This window comes from Lates calcarifer, linkage group LG12, assembly GCF_001640805.2.
Source record: "Lates calcarifer isolate ASB-BC8 linkage group LG12, TLL_Latcal_v3, whole genome shotgun sequence".
NCBI lineage: Eukaryota > Metazoa > Chordata > Actinopteri > Centropomidae > Lates > Lates calcarifer.
This window is the reverse complement of record NC_066844.1, coordinates 5,127,648-5,141,618: the sequence shown is the minus strand read 5'-3', so window position 1 is coordinate 5,141,618 and position 13,971 is coordinate 5,127,648. Positions and strand designations below refer to the sequence as shown.

Here is a 13,971-nt window from a genome sequence, read left to right as displayed (position 1 = left end):
GACTCTGTTTGTCCTCATGGGATCACCCCTAATGGGAAAATGACATTTCATTTCAGATATAATCTTCTATGAAACTGAAAATGACATTTTTCATAGGGAAGTGAAGGAGACTCTCAATGAGTCACAGTTTCTAAATGTTTTTTTCTTGTCTTTTATTTGCAGACAATTTGGTTCCTATCAGTGAAGGTAATGTTTGATTAGATTTATCTTTGATTTTGTTTGTTTGACACCTCATTGACTTTGTAGGGAAGCAAAAGGAAGGAAATACTGTACAGATGCAGTGTATCTGTTAACAGCACAGGAAGGAGGATAGACAGTGTGTGTTTAAAATATCATAATAACAGTCTTAATGTACTACAACAGCTACTTGTTTCATATATAGAAGCTTTTTGTAGATTATTACATTGTACACAGATAGACAGCCCTGCAATAGACTGATGATCTGTCCAGGGTGTACCCCGTCTCTTGCCCAATGTCAGCTGGGATTTGCTCCAGCGCCCCATGACCCTTAAAGGAAAAGTGGTATAGATAATGGATGGATGGATGGATGGACACAGATACACTGAGCAGGAGTCAAAATCCAAAATCACTAACTATGATTTTTGGTACATTTGTTTTATTTATTACACAGATTTCCAAAGGATGCAGCTTAAATTTCACAAATTCAGTTTAGTTTTATCAGTGTGATGGAAGCAGGTTGAACACAACAAGGCTCATGATGTAAGAAGAAAAATCAAGACTTTTAATAGAAAAGAATGAACACATTACTGCATAGTTACCTGTAATGAAAGAAAAACATTTTAATGCAAACAAACTATTCAAAAGATATTATAAAAATTATACAATATGAAGTAGTTCAACAGTTAAATGTAGCGTTAACAATGTCATCCTATAGACCAAACGATTAATCGAGGAAATATTTAACTAATGATGAAAGTAAGTGTTAGTTGCAGGAGGAAGCTCTTAAATTAGCTGTATGTGCATCTTAACTCATTCAGATGGACTGTTGACCTGCAGAGCTGCAGCCACCTGCTTTGCTCTGACCTCTGACCTTAATCTCCATTCAGTCTATGGTCGCAGGCTCATCAGTTGTTGACCTGCTGCGTTTCATCTGTTCATCTGAACGTCCCTGTCTGTCTGTCAAAGACCAGCTCTGTAAATACAGTGCATGCCGCGGTCTTATGTGACTTAATGGAAACACCACAGATGGATAGTTAAGTGTTCCCTCTGTCCCTGACTATTATATTTTCCATCACACAGGTTCCAAGTGGAGATGACAGATGATGAAAAGAAGCATCTTTTTGATGAATGAAGAAAGAACCAGGTCAGCTGAGGAGCGAGGAGACATGAAATGAAGCAAGTGAGAAGCATCAGAGAGACAGAATCTGGTTGGTTTGTTTCACTTGTTTTAACACAAACTGAGGGCCTTGGGTTTTTTTTTTATCTTTTACAGTGTAGTCATGTTCAGAAGAATAATATCTCAGCCCACATGAAGAGGAGGAATTATTACACACAGCACAACAACAGGACATCTGATTAATCTCTGCAGGAAACAGACAAGACACCTGCTGCTCTGCAGGAAATCTTCATTATGTAGATTTCCTGTGTGTGTAGCCAGCTCTGCTCTGATTGGACAGATTCCAAGCAACAGGTAAAGACTGACTGACCTGATTACACACACACACACACACACTCACAGCAGGTTATCTCCACATGGTTAGCGTGCTTTTACGCCACATGATGAAATATTGAAGAAACAGAGGAGCAGGAATAGTATGTTTGTGTGGGGTGTGTGTGTGTGTGTGTGTGTGTGTGTGGATACGGATGCGGATGTGTGCGTGCGTGTTAAACTTTACTGTCTCTTTCATAACCGACGTGATGAAATCAGAGGCCAAGTGTCTGACTCAACTACGGCCTGCCACAAGAACACGCACGCACACACACGCGCACACACACACACACACACACATACACACATACATACATAAATAACGTGCACACATTTGCTCTCTCTCCTCTAACACACACTGCCCTCATTCTCAGGATTATCACCTGTCTAACAGCTGTGCTGCTGTGACGCTGAGGTTTTGATCTCTACCTGAGCCGAGCTGCAGTCTGTGACTCTGTGTGAGTGTGTGTGACAGCTTTAAATCCACTTCCTGTGTATGGACATGCTGCCTCATCTCTTAGCTTAGTCCCGGTGGTCTCTCTCTCTTTCTCTCTCACGCTCTCTCTCCCTCTCTCTATCTGTTTTGCCTCAGGGCATCCTGATCTTCCGAGCCTTGGGGGCCTCACGCTGAGAATTTTGTGGGAGCCTTAAGAATCAGCTAAAGCCCCAGGGTGGTTAGACGATAAAATATCTCTGAGTGTATTCCTCGTCTGAGCCAGTTCGCCCGGTGGTCTTTGCTAAGTGCAGATTAAATCAGCCAACAGCGTTTTTTACCCAATAACTTTTTTCTCTTTCTTCAAATGTTAATGTCTTTCAAATTTCATGAAGCTATTCACTTAGATTCAACCCCCTCCACCTCTACCACCCCACCCCAAAAAAACCTATTTTGTACAAGATTCCTATTTTAAAAACTGTTCAAAACACAGAATTACTGTGAATTAGACTGTAATTCACAATTATCTGCTGTTTTTACAGTAAATGTAAAAAAATACAAAAATAATAATGATGCACAAACTGCTAATCCTGAATGGCCCGGTCGGAAAAATGCTAGGTGAGGAAAAAGACCTTCAAGTAATAAGATGTCTGAGCAGCCAAGCAGCTTCACCTGCTAAAGTCAGCATGACTTAACTTTTGTCACCTGCCCACATCCATGTGTGGACATCTGACTGCTGCGTAAGAAAATCTGTGACTGCATAGACCTCTAGTGTGTGCTAGAAAAGCAAACGAGAAACTTGTTTCATCTTCATGTACTGTATATATGTTTTGTATTAAATTTGTATTCTACTTCAAATACAACAAACAAAAAAGCTTTTGTGAAGTCACCGTCTTGTTTTCTTGTGCGTATATTTGGAACGTGTCTGCGTACTCTAACTTCACATTATGTCTCTACTGAAGTAGGTGTATGTGTAAGTATGTGTATCACACTACACTAAGACAGCGAACATGCTTAACATATCATCAACTCTGTGTGCCAAGTACAGCCTCACAGAGGAGCCAGCAACTAATATACATCACATATGGACGCGTGATCATGATCCCATGGCATCACTTTTTAGCGTACTGGGGACTCCTTTGGTGTAATTTTTCAATTTACATGTAGTAACAGCACAGGAGTCACCACGGCTGTCAAACCAAAGACCAGGGTTCACATTAAGGGTCCTGTCTGTCGTTAGGTTCAGGGGACAAAGGTGTATGCCTAAGTTTGGGGAAAGACTGTGGTTTTGGTTTAATAGTTTTGCTTTAAACACAGCAGAGAACACTGGAAGTCTATCAGACTACCCTGCATGTTGAATAAATGGCACAAATCGGGTCCTAATCAAGTGTACATATGTGATGATTATTTTCTTCAGTTGTTCATCTAAAAAAATATGGAAAATGACCACCACAAATTCCCAAGGTGATGTCTAAAATCCAGTAATTCAATATTCAATTCATATTCATAGAGAACGAAGGAAACCAGAAAATATTTGCATTTCAGAAGCTGGAACCAGAGAATTAATTAATTAATTAATTTTGAAAAATAACTTGGAACAATTAATTGATTGTAAATATAGCTGACAATTAGCTGCCATTTATATAATTATTTTTTATTATAATTAGTTATTATAATCAATTTAGTTCTGCCCTTTTTTCTGACACTGATCTTGTCTCAGCCTCTTTAGTTCAGTCTCCTCTTTAATTCACTGCACACACACACACACACACACACACACACACACACACACACACACACACACACATACAGTATTTAAGTGTCTTCTTATCTCAGTTTTGCATCATCCCTGGTGACCTCTGAGTGTGTGTGTGTAGGGGGTAGATCTCTATAAACACACACACACACACACACACACTGAGGCCAGCCTGGGATTGTCTCTGTGATGAAACCAGCAGTAATGTCTGCTGTTGGCATGACGACTCCATCCACTGTGACATGATGTGTGTGTGTGTGTGTGTGTGTGTGTGTGTGTGTGTGTGTATATATATATGTATCTGTATCTTTATCTGTATGTGGTGTTAAGGAGGGTCTGACCTTTGACCTCTTTACTACATCTGTGTCCTTGTTATAGACTCAAAATAATATTACTTTTTGTCACTGTAATGAAACAGCAGTGAGTCTTTAAGAACAAGTGGTGATGATCTTTATCTTCCAGTCTTGTTTCCATCTCAGCACAGAGAAACAATCAAGCTCAACATCACAACTATAAAACATTACTGCAATATTTTAAACCTGGAGTCATGTTTGTGTCCACCTGTTGAATTCAAGTCCCATATTAACTCCCTTTTATCTCTGTTCTTGGTCTCTACCAACTCCTGAGGGAAGTATCTCTTAAGCAGCTAAATGCTTCACTGTGACCACCAGCTAGTTTTTGTATTGCTCATATTTGAAGTTGTTCTGACCACCTGTCAGTTGTAGTCTGTTGTTTAATTCATCATTACCATCTCTGAATCCATTAACTCCTTGATTACTCTGGGATTTGACCGTGTTTTCGTCTTTGAGAGAACAAAAACTTCACAGATTTATCTCGGGTATGAAGTGTCTCAGTATTCAGGGGTCAAACTGCACACTAATTGTGGAAGGAGCAAGATTTAAACTCACGTAAAGTACAAATACATCAAAAATGTAGCTCAGAGTATGTAGTTGTTTTCCACCACTGATGTGAGAACACCCACCTGAGAGCTCTGCCTGCTGAGAACTTGAGGCTGTCTCTGTTTTCTTTTCATGACTGACACCCCTGTCTTGAATTTACAGGCGTGACTCACCTGTAGCTGTTGGGATGGACTCACCTGTCATCCTACTTCAAGGCTGGTGTTAATGGTACAGTTTCTCCAGCCGGTTTTATGGGTCAGCCTGCTGTTTCCCCTCATTTAGCTGAGGATTTATGAATCAAACAGTCCACCCACTGAGGGTCGTCGCCACTGTGTCTCCAGGTACGTTGCATCAGCAGCTATTTAAGAGTCAGACTCTTCTCCCCATGAGACCCTTAAATCACTCCCTCATTTACCAAGATGAAATGCTAATCATAACTGCAGAGAGTGAGACTGGATTTTTATTCTTGTGATTGGTTAAAATTCTGCAGACTTATGCTGCCTTCACCTCGTCAAGGTGGATGCATGAATACAGAGGTGACTGTATTAGGATTAAATTACTCTTGATTTATAATATAATCCCCATATCCATTAAATTACATTGAATGATGCTTTGCCTGATTGTGTGGCATCCATAGTTGTGTTATTTCCAGGTAATTCTGTATTAGTAAAGGCCAAGTCAGATATGTCTGAGCTTTGAGAATATATGTTTCCCAGTCATAATTTCGATTGGAATATAGACTTAGACTTAGACAGACTTTATTGATCGCTTGGGATGACTCCCTCAGGGAAATTAAGTATTGAACACTGTACCAAAACATGGAAGTGGACTGCTATTCAGAGTGTGTAGTGCAGTGCAAGTGTAGTGAAGGCCTCTTCTTCTTCTTTGTGTTTATTGGCAGATCACAAACCAACTAGGTGCATACCGCCACCTACTGTATCAGAGTGTGCAGCTTCGCAAGTGTACACAAAACAATACTAACGTGAAAAACTAAAAAGAAAGTAGAAGTATAAAGTACCATAAATTGGAAATAATCAAGTAAAAGTACCTATTTCACCTCTTGTGTTAGAGCTGCATGCAGCTGAACTGAAGAAACTCTGACTTCTGAATATTTAGATTTTAATATAAAACATTTATGCAAATTAAAAAATGTCAAAATGTTTTCAGTTTTCTGCATCAAGACAAACTATAGCAGTAAAAGCCAATACAATGTAAATATAGAAAAAACATAAAATATTAATTATTATTTTAATGTGTGTGTGTGTGTGTGTGTGTGTGTGTGTGTGTGTGTGTGTGTGTCCATGGTTTCATTGCTCTCCTGTGCAACCATCAAATGCAACTTGAGGCAATACCCTACACACTCACACACAGACACACACTCGCCCATCTCTGACTGAAACAAACAAAACAAACAAACACACACACACTCCCTCCATCACCATCCGGCTGCTTTCTGCCGTAACGAGGTGCAATCAACACGCAATGCTGACCAACACACATGCAAACGTGCACACACACACACACACACACACACACAGAGAGAGAGAGAGAGAGAGAGAGAGAGGTGGTTGAAGGATGAATGAAGTCAGCCTCTGATTGCAGAAGAGTTACAGGGTGTTGACTTGTTCCCGTGTGTGTGTGTATATGTGTGTGTGTTGACCTCATACTGCCATGATGTCACATCTATAACAGTTGCATTAACAGCAGCAGCAGGTTCACATCCACATGCATGCAAGTTTTTAATAACTCAAAGGAAATCAACATTTTTATCTTTTAATCTTCACCATTCTCTTTTTTTCTCATGTTCCTTTTTCTGGTATAAATCCAGAAAGTTCAGGATAAAACTGATAACACACCAAACTAAATATATTCACACACAGGGTCATAGCTACCACTGAGGACACTGAGGTCATTTCAGTTTTTCTGGGGATTTACGTTGGTTTTGAGAAGTCTGACAAATTAAGAGTGGATATCTTATATGCTGGCTCCCATATCTGTTAGATAAATATACTTATGTGACTGCTTCTAGGCCAATAAAAGCAAATAAAGGACAGAGGCTCTATAGGATTCAGCATTTTCCCACAAGAGGTTTTTTTTCCTGAAGATGGTGAAACTAAATCTTAATGCTCAACCTACGAGTTACAAAATAAAATTTACAGACAAGAGACAATATAACTGAACAGTTAACTGATTAATTAATTATTAATTAAATAAATGTTTTGAATTTGTAATAGTAATGAACCAAATACACAAATATATGAATATATACACAAGTACATGATTGTAAATAGTAATACATCATTTTATTTATGTAATGGTGCTTTTCATATTATTCAAGGTCATTGCATTGTAATAAAACATACAATAAGATATGCAATGATGCAACAGACCATAGCTCAGCAACGTAAAATGTACTTAAAGTGAGTGACCCAGTTTAAAAAGATGGGTTCTATGAAATTGCTTTTAATTTCTTTCTTTACAGGTTCTGTGTGGAACTCTACACAGAGTAAGATTTTTCTTGAAGATGATGGTTAAAGTCACTTTATTGTTTTTAGCTCCCAGCTAATTCCAGTTGTTATCCACAGGCAGGTTAACTTTATATTGAAGCCAGTGACTGTCTAGTAAACAACAAACACTACAAATCCTCCATCACATTTAAAAAAACTCTAGATGATCTGTTGTTGCTGTCAGCTGCAGGTCGTAGTGAATGTCAGTTGTTTAGGAGTTGTGATATTCAGCAATGCATCGTAGTTATCTCATTACTTCAAAAGCAGTGGATGTTTCTCTGCACAGAAACATAAACATACATACACAGTTCTCAAGATAACAAATGAAGGTCATGAGAAAGCAGCACTTTGATCAGCAGTTACAGTAAATATATGGTCAGTTTTAAATCTAAGTTGCTTGTAGGAATGGATTATTAACCTGAAGAAACTGAGGAGATTCAGCAGTGTGAAAACATTTCTACTGCATCTGTTGGTTCAGAGTCAGAGGAAGTTTGTGCTTTGAATTATTGATGAATAACCATTAATTAACTTTTGTGTGTGTGTGTGTGTGTGTGTGTGTGTGTGTGTGTGTTTGTTTCTGTAATGAATGTAATGTAACCAGTCCAGTTATCTCATACCTGCTGGGTCGTGTGTGTGTGTGTGTGTGTGTGTGTGTGTGTGTGCGCACGCGCGCACGCACACGCATGCTATTGGATCTGTTGGCACGATGCAACACACACACAATCGCCAATAATACACACACACACACATTTTGTGAACGAATCAATGAAGAATCCCTGATTCAAACGCTCAAACAGCAAAGAACTCAAAACCTGTCTCTCAGACTGCACTGATATCAGGAATTACTTGATTTATTTCCACATAAACTGATCTGCTGCTGCTGCTGCTGATGATGATGATGATGATGATAATAATAATAATAATGATGATGCAGGAAGCAGTCTTGTGATTATTGATAACTGTGTTTGTTTTTGTCACTAGTGTGATTCAGCGGGACTGAATGATATGTGAGACAGTGCATTTTCCAGCCACCAGAGGGAGACAAACACCAGCAGCTAATCAGGTCTGTCCTGTTTGAATTATCTCTGTTTCTCTATCTGTCTTTGTTTCTTATTGTGTTAAATAACAACCACATATGTTAAAGAATTTGAAGAATTTAACAACAGGAGTTTGAAACTGTCAATATTCATGGTAATATCCAGGTTTGGTAGAAGTTATTTTTGACTTAAGCTACATTTGATTTGTAGCTAAAGTCAAATTGGTCAATGAGAAGTTTCCTCACAACGAAAGCATCCTCATAATAGAATTGCTGGACAAAATTGATGTTGTTTGCATGTCCAAGAATATTTAAAAATTTAAGTACGGACATAATTCCTAAAAAAAAAATTCTTTTTTAAAAATATTAGATATAAATGTGAAAAAGCAATTAAATAATATTCAAAACATGTTACAGTGCCACCAAATTCAGTATGATAAATCTGGAGGATTTTCTGAACAACAAAATATCCTCACTTTCAAAAAAAGTCTTCATTTACAAAGAATGTCCTCAAAAAAAAAGTTTTCACTTCATAAAATGTCTTCAGTTTCCTAAAAATGTTCTCACTTTACAAAAATATTGTCACTTTACAAAAATGTCCTCACTGTTTCTCCCATTTCCTGCTGTTGTTTTTGTCTAGTGCTTGTTCCTAAGTGATCAGAAACTAGCTGCCATTTTCTCAAAATAACATTATTTACCTCAGAAATTATACCCTACATACACATGTGTATTGAGATATTGTTTTATTGTTGCAGTGGGAAATGCACATAGTGCGGGGAGAAAAACATTTATTTGGCAACTTTGGTCTTGTTGAAACTAAAACTGTGCTGAAACCTTGTGGTTTTCACTGTAGTGCAGTTAGAGGCCAGCTGGCATTAAAACTTGTGACCGTGAGCTGATGGTCACAAGTCATCTCAGTGAATTCTGTAAGAAGCTGCAGGCGTCTGAGAAATGTGAGGTGATTTATTTTTATAAAGGGTGTGTGAATGGATGGAGAGCACCATTCATTTTTTTCTGTACTTTAAAAATATGAATTTCTAGTCCATAACTTTCATTTTGTTACAAGAAGCAGAAGGAGCTGTGGCTACACAGCTCCTTCTGCTGTGTAGCCAAGATGGCAGTGATTTAGGGTGGGAAGTGTCCATCATTCCTCACTCAACTTTTTGACCGTTTTGCGTCATCACCCTGGTGCTTCCAGTGTGCTGCATGTTTCCATACTGTGAAGTGTGAAATGCACTTATGCACTTGGAATAGCATGCGTAAAGGGCACACAATGTTCTGTACTGTCTCCTAACACTGGACACTTCTGTGTCTGTTGTGCCTGACGAGCCCATAGGTCGTCTGTGCGAGCACCTTATTACGGCCCATAGTTACTGATCTATATGATATGATCTATATAGTCACTTAGGTTGGAGAACATATTGGACTGTCTGTGTCCACCTCTCCCAGTCTCTGTCACATGGTTCACAGCACTGTCTTTCTGAGTGTTGGCAGTCTACATAACACACACACACACACACACACACACACACACAGATCAGCAGAGAAAATATTTAAGATATGGTAAATTTGTGACTCACCATCATATTCTCCCCCTCCCCATGCACACATGTGTATACATGATCATCAGTTGTGTCATTTGATGATTCTTTGTTTTCCTGCAGAAATAATTGTACTTATTCTCTCACTCTCAGACTCGTCACATTAAATCAGTCACAAACCACTGCTCATTAACAAAACATGCGTGAGGAATGAAAACACACACACGGAGACATGTGGACATTAAATTACAAAACACACAGTGCGTCATTACTCCTGCTGAAGATTTTTAGCTATGTGTAATCATGTGATCTAATTTCACTTAATTTTACCTCATTATTAAATAAAGACTGTAGCATGTTATTATTTAGAATTATAGTAACAGTAATATCTTGTGAGCTTCATTTTTGAAGATGTATTTCAGTTGTTTTATATGACTGCCAGATATTATCTCTCTGTTCCTGCTGTGTCATTTAGACGTCACTTACTGACAGAAAAAAAAGTACAAACTGTTCGTATCCCGACGCTCGACAGAGACACAAACTCTGTCAGTCAGAAACAAAATAAAACCTTCCTTCTTCCATCAGTTTGCAGACAGTCTGAGTCAGCTCACAGAGAATCTGAAATATTCTCTGACGTGTTCAGGATTTTACACACTCACTTTGTTTTTAGAGACACACGTCAGTCTGTGGAGAATTTCACTGTTTGTCCTACTTACACAGACAGAAAACCTCATCATAGTGTCATCAAGACAAATAAAAGACACAGCTTTACTAATACTGAAACCATAACAACAGAGTTCCACACAATCTGCGGATCTGGAAATATCTTAAAAAGCATTCAATTAATTGCCCCCAAAAAAGCCTCAGAAACCCTCAGAAGTTCTTGAAAATGTTACAAAAATCTTATATAATACTGCCTCTTACCCCCTATATATAGTACCTATAAACTGAAATAGTCGATAAACCTACAATGCAGCCTCATAGTTGTAATGTTATCGTTTGGTGTCTTTTTGAGATACTTTTAACTGTCTTTATATGTATATATTTTTATATTTTCATCTGAGCTCTGTGACTTTCAAATAGGAAATATGAACAGTAACGTACAGAGGGCACCGTGACCTCCCCTGACCCCTCCCCGACTCCTCCGGCGCCTTGACTTATGCTATATTCAGTAATTCATACAGGCAAGGCGGGTTTATCTCTATAGCACCATTCAGACACAAAAAAATCAGAGTGCTTCACAGAAGCATGGAATAATCAAAAATATTTGAATAAAATAAGAAAATGTTAAGATTGCTGGTGATTGTAATCACCAATTTGTGGTTGTACTGAAAAATGGTCTTCACATAAAAACTGTCACGGTGAAGTCTAGTATTTTAATTCAAAGTATATCAATCTATACACGTGAATATTTTCTGAGTGAAAATTTAAACAAGTTCAGATGTGAGTTCTCACATCAAGTCTCCACGCTCTCATTTTGCAGCATATTTACTTTCACACATGGCTCTGCTCTGACTCCGACACACCTACCTCCATTCAGAGAATCAACGACACAGGGAGAGAGACACTGGGGAGGTGACAACAAGTTAGGGAGACATAGGGTGAGATGTGTAGGGAGTGTCAGGGGAAGTTGCTGAGGCAGATGTGACAAATCACTTGTCTTCCATGAAACATGACCACACACATTGGACTGGTCATTATATATCTAATCTCACCATTAGACAGATTGTTAGTTTGACTTGTGTCGGAGCAGAGCCAGGATATTCACTACTACTGATAGTTTTACTGTGTTTCGTGAAATACCTGTTGCCTCTTAGAGGTGAAGCAGCAGGAATAAAGAATGAGAAGGAGAGGACCTACTACTTACAGGTCACATAGGTCCAAGAATTCCAAATATGTGAATGACATTTTAATGGGCGAGGGTCACATTTTTCACATTTTGACTGAGGCGAAGGAACGTGGTAATGTTGAGCATCCAGCTGAGCATTAAATGCACAAGAAGCAGCAGCAGCATCCAGAACAGAGAGCAGCAGAGAAAACTAAGACTGGAATATATCAGTAAATTTAACATGTGACAGTAAAAGTCAAATGACACAAATTTATCTGTTTAAGACTTGGGCAGGAAGAAAAGATTAGTCAAAGCTGATCAGATTTCTGTTGGAGATCATTTCAGATCCAGTATTTCCTTAATTTAAACTGAACTCAGTGATGACCCTTCCACCAGAAAAAATACATTGTCAGATCTACACAATTCAAAAAGGCAACAAGTTTGCATGTTATGATATTGGCCCAGTGACTCCATGAAGAGTCAATAATATGTTTAAATTTGATACAAAACTTGCTGCTGTTTTAGTTTATGTAGCAGCACTATATAATTAAGTCTTTTATTCCGGTAACATTAACATGCTACCATGGTTAATAATTGCTAATGTAAATTACTGATATAATGTTCATCATCTTACACAAAGAGGATGTGCTGTGAGAAGTATGTTGGCAGAGTAGCAGCAGCAGCTCTAGTTGTAACAGATGAATTGGAGGTTTGACCTGATGGTGATACTTAGGGGATCACCCAAGTTATTACAATTTATACTGACATGGATATGAATTTGTTCCAAATTTCATGGCAAGTCATTTAATAGCTGTCAAGACATTTCATTAAAGAGCAAAAATATCAGCCTCATGATGGTACTTAGTCAAGCACTTTTCCACTACACATACAGAGGTTTTGGGCTCTACCTTCCTCATTTTGTGTGTGTTGAGGGATTTCAGTTGTGGTCCAACAACTGACCAACAGACAGAAAACCATCCTGCAGACATGGCTTAAAAAATGTTGCTTAAAGACAGTTCAAGTCCAACAACTGCTTAGTTTAGCTGTTACACTGTACTGTAATTAATGTAACTAAGGTATATGTCCATATATTCTGATAGGCTGGTACACTTATGTGAATGTAAATGTGAGAATATTTCTTTAATATAAGCTGGCATCAGTGTCTGTGCATCTCTAACCACCAGCTACTCTCTGTTCATTAACCTGTTAACCAGTTTCCACATGGCTCCTGTTAACACACACACACAGTGGCACGTGTCAATCTGAAGGACAAGAGACTGAATAAAGCTGAATAAAGACAGACACAGACAGATTAATTTGTTTTATATACAGACAGTAGGACATCATTGTCACATGAAACCTTATCTCCTAAATGTGACCTCTTCATTTTTCATTCAGGGTTTTTTTTTTTTTTTTTTTTTTTTTTGACTTGTGGTTTATGTCTGGTGCAAAAATGAGTTTGTCCTGAACAATGAAACCTTTAAAATCAGCTCTCCGCAGGGGGAGCTGTGCTGATTATACTGGATCGGGTATTTATTTTTATTAGACTCAGTGAAAAGGGAACAATGAAAGCTCACTTCCTGTCGGTCTCCTGGTCCGTCCGGTTCAACTGGTCCTTGTCCATCAGACCCGCATGAGCCTCATTAGCGGCAGCTGATCAGAGCGGCAGCAGAGGAACATGTGAGGTGTGTTAGTGGTCATGAGACACAACGTGGCTGCTCATTAAACTGAGACATATCGGCTCTGATTGGTCAAATTCAGCTCTGAATCTGAGTTTGGACCTGATGTGGTTGACAAGGTTTAGCTAGATAAGTGTAACTGATTTAAAAAAATATTTTAAATTATGCTGTAGGATGTAAGAATAAAACTAAATGTAAATGTGCTACAATGATGTTAAGTCTAGCTCATCAGCTAGCCTCAGATTCATTCACGCGGGCTTGAAATTACAAGTTCACTTAGACTCGATAACTTGTTAACTGCTGTTACAAGCTAACAAGCTAACTAAATGACTAATGCTATATCTTAGTTTTTGCTATCGCTACATAGCCAGTGTTAGCTTTAAGGACTCTTTACTTATCAAGAGCAAGAGAGAGAGCCGACTGTATGCTATAGTATCGCTAAGAGGTATTACGATACGGGACAGGCTGGGGCTAGCAGGTTACCATGCTAACTTCAGTAGAGGAAAAGAAGTGATAGAAATAGAAGCAAAACGAGTTAACTTAGGTGTTGCTCTCCAGCTCTTGGTGAGTAAAGGAATAAAGTTTGGTGCTGAACTTGCAATGTTTCCTCTACACTGCACAAA

The 13,971-nt window shown here is 38.5% G+C and overlaps 2 long non-coding RNA genes across 2 annotated transcripts; both read left to right on the top strand.

Annotated features, from left to right (window-relative positions):
* The first annotated feature begins 160 nt into the window (after positions 1 to 160).
* On the top strand, positions 161 to 8,327 carry LOC108885483 (uncharacterized). The gene is made up of 5 exons (XR_007814261.1): positions 161 to 186; positions 1,261 to 1,360; positions 1,454 to 1,651; positions 4,920 to 5,098; positions 8,246 to 8,327. It is a non-coding gene; the product is annotated as an uncharacterized LOC108885483 (long non-coding RNA).
* LOC127143083 (uncharacterized) lies at positions 1,884 to 2,987 on the top strand. The gene is made up of 2 exons (XR_007814262.1): positions 1,884 to 2,127; positions 2,262 to 2,987. It is a non-coding gene; the product is annotated as an uncharacterized LOC127143083 (long non-coding RNA).
* Positions 8,328 to 13,971: the final 5,644 nt, after the last annotated feature.